This window comes from Notolepis coatsorum, assembly GCF_963971535.1.
Source record: "Notolepis coatsorum genome assembly, chromosome: 3".
In the NCBI taxonomy this organism is placed as follows: domain Eukaryota; kingdom Metazoa; phylum Chordata; class Actinopteri; order Aulopiformes; family Paralepididae; genus Notolepis; species Notolepis coatsorum.
This window is the reverse complement of record NC_140167.1, coordinates 18,021,899-18,025,618: the sequence shown is the minus strand read 5'-3', so window position 1 is coordinate 18,025,618 and position 3,720 is coordinate 18,021,899.

Below are 3,720 nucleotides of genomic sequence, written 5' to 3'. Positions count from 1 at the left end.
TATATACCCGCCGTGGACCTGACATCTCTCTTTCTCTCTCTCTCTCTGGAGCCAAACTGGTCGACTAGCTAATACTACTAGTAGCTAACGCTAACGGTGTGTGCCTGGTGGTGAGAGCACCTGGCTGTATGCAGCTACAGCCAGCCAGGTGCCTGATTGAGCTAACTGTTAGCCAGTTAGCTGTTTAGCGTCAGCTGGGAACGTTCGTTTGATGCTATCAGTTAGCCTTGAGAATAGCAGGCCTTTGACAGAAGATGTAGTCGGGCCTGCACCATGACAAGGCTCTGGCCATAGCTTTTTGTCCAGCCAGCGAGAGGCCTTTCGTCAACGTGGAGACCTGTGTTGCGGCCTTTCGCCCTGCGTTCCTCGTGCAGGTAACTAAGATTAATGAAAATGTCATGACATTACCCCACTCTTCCTTCCTTCCCCTCCCGAATGTTTGTTAATAACGATGTTTTTTTCCAGGCAAAACATATGCTACTTCACAACATTTGGAGATACGACATGTGCTGTGTGTGAATGGTCGTTTGTGTAGCTTGGGTAGCGTTGGGCCATGGCCAAAGCTGTGTGTGGCCTGGTGTCACAGTACCTGGCTAGCCTATTTAGCTGATGTCGGCCATTGGCTCCTTGCTGCTTTGGTTTCTCTGGTATACCCTCTTCTTGTTGGATTTAAGTGTTGATCTTTGTCCTTTTGAATCTGTCATACATGCTCTAGTCTCTCTCTAACACACACACACATGACAAACACACATGTTCTCTCTCTCTCTCTCTCTTTCTAACACACACAGTCTGCCTATGGCGGCCTTTCTCGATGGCTAGGCTGTGCTCAAGGATCTTCAGTCACAGTGCTCAGGTATTCTGCCACTGTGTACTCTCTGTTTAGGGCCAAATAGCATTTCAATTTCTTTCCAATGTCTCTCTCTCTCTCTCTCTCTCTCTCTCTCTCTCTCTCTCTCTCTCTCTCTCTCTCTCTCTCTCTCTCTCTTGGATTTAAGTGTTGATCTTTGTCCTTTTGAATCTGTCATACATGCTCTAGTCTCTCTCTAACACACACACACATGACAAACACACATGTTCTCTCTCTCTCTCTCTCTGTACACTGTATATTGACTGTAGAACGGGAGCTCTCTCTCGCTCTCTCTTTTGCTATATGTTGACTGTATCATGCCCTGCCTCGGGCAGCGCTATTATTTAAGAATATGTTGACTGTATATATAAAAAAAAAAAAAAAAAAAAATATATATATATATATATAATTTTTTTTTTTTTTTTTTTTTTTACCTTTGGGGGGGGGGGGGGGCTCGCGTTAAATCTCGCACAGGGCCTCGCATTTCTCCCAGGCGGCCCTGTGTGTAGGATATCATATTGTGGATATCATGAGAACGTACTCAGTCAACTGAGGTCCGGTTAAGGGATAATGTATAGCTATACTCGGTCATTGTCACAAAATAATTGACCGACACAGAGTTTAGAACACCGAGGCGCCTCGCCGAGGTGTTTTAAACGTCAGTGAAGGTCAATTATTTTGCGACAATGACCGAGTATAGCTATACATTATCCCGCTTATTACATGGCTAACTTACTAACAATATACCTAATTCATTTTACACCATCGACAAGACAAGATCAAATGCAGACGCAGTTCTGTTCTGTCGCTCCGCGCTGTCATTGACGGCAGCCAGCAGGTGTGTCTGATTGGCTGCACTGATGCAGTGTGTGTCAGTGGGCTTGATTGCTCAGCTGCCGAACAGCGGTCATTATTGCTCGGCAGAGGTCCGTTATCGAGTAATAACGGACCTCTGACGAGCGCTATTGACCAATCACAATCAAGCATTTCGGTGAATGTTAAAACGCCATGTAATAATAAGGTTTATTAGCCAGATAGATAGAATATAATTACAAGATAGTTAGATACATGGCTGAGGCTTCCGACTCAGGTGATCAGCTGAAATGACCCAGGTAGAGAAGATAGATTGTGGTCGGGAGGGGGGGGGGGGGGAGCCCCATTTGATAGGTCAAATGGTTGGGGGGGGGGGGGGGCACAGGGTAGTGGAGAATCGGGATGTGAGGGGGGGACATTTGATATCAACGACATATGCGATGGACAGACTGTAGAGTTATGGCTACTATTTATACTTATGATGCTGCTACAGCGCCAGCTATTAGCCGAATGGAACCAAATATGTCCTGTTCACTCAGACGTCGTATCTACATGTGTCCACCAAATGTGGTTGCAGTAGCGCCAAGCGTTCAGGAGATAGGGACATGTTTGTAATATAAGCCCTGTCCACAGCATTGGGTCAGCTCTAGCGAAGCTGTAAGGAACATCAAACATCGGCTTGGTCCAGACTGAGGTGCTCTGTACCGAATTTGGTGACGATTGCCATCTGGCCAAATGGCACCCATTGCAATTCCCTGGGTCCTCAGCAAGACACCCGGCAAGCGTGAAGTCAATCAGATGAGCGGTTCTGGAGATATACGAAGGACAGGACGCGCCTATTCGAATACCAACCGTTTTGTGCGTTTTGCAAATCTGATTGGCCACTGACATTTCTGGTCATGTGACTTGTGCGCCCAATCGCGTGACGCGCCCATTTCCGCCCCGACCAGCAGCAAACTACCTAACGCCTAGTTTATCACTGGTTAAGTACCTGGGGGTCCACATCTCAGAGGACCTGACATGGACAACACACATAGACTCAGTCCGTAAAGAAGGCGAAGCAGCGCCTCTACCACCTGAGACAGTTAAGGAAGTTCAGAGTATCTGGGAAGATACTCCAGTCCTTCTACTCCGGAGCTGTAGAGAGCATCTTGACTGGAAACATCACTGCCTGGTATGGCAACAGCACGGCACAGGACAAGAAGGCCCTACAGAGAGTGGTGTGCTCAGCCGAGCGTACCACGGGTATTGCACTACCAACCCTGCAGGTCCTATACAACAAGAGGTGCAAATCCAGAGCCTGCAGGATAATGAAAGACCCTCACCACCCCCAACAACAGCCTGTTCATGCTGCTGCGGTCAGGCAAACGCCTGCGAGCACCAGTAACGAGGACAGAGAGACTTAGGCTCAGCTTCTTCCCCCAGGCCATCAGAGCCTTGAACACTGAACTCTCCACGCACAAGCACACATGAGCACACACACAACACACACACTGTACACGCTCACACACTAGCAGCCACTTTAACATGAGCACACACACACTCATGCTGCACACGCTCACACTATGGACACTTTACAGAAGGAAAGGTCACTTTAAGAATAGTATAGCTTGAGATTGTATAATATAGCATTGTATAGCAGTGTACATAAAGACCCAGTGCCTCATCCGTAGCTAACAGTGTACTGCACTACCACAGGACCTAGCATGTCCTACCATGCTCTGTAAATAACTCATGTACAGATACCGATATGCCTACTTTGTTTACTTGTTTATTGCACTATGTCGCTCTATTGGTTGGACTCTATTATTATTATTATTATTATTACTTGTATTATGCACATCGTTGCGGGCGAGACCCCAAGCATTTCACTGTATACCTGTATGCCGTGACAAATAAAACTCTTGTATCTTGTATCTTGTATCTTGTTAAGCTTAGGCGACTCTTTCGAAGTTGGTTAAGGTTAGCGTTTGGAATCAGGGCTGGCGTTCTATCGCCCTGCTCTAAGACAAACTCTAACCTTAACCAACTTCGAAAGAGTGCCTAAGCTTAACCGGCGA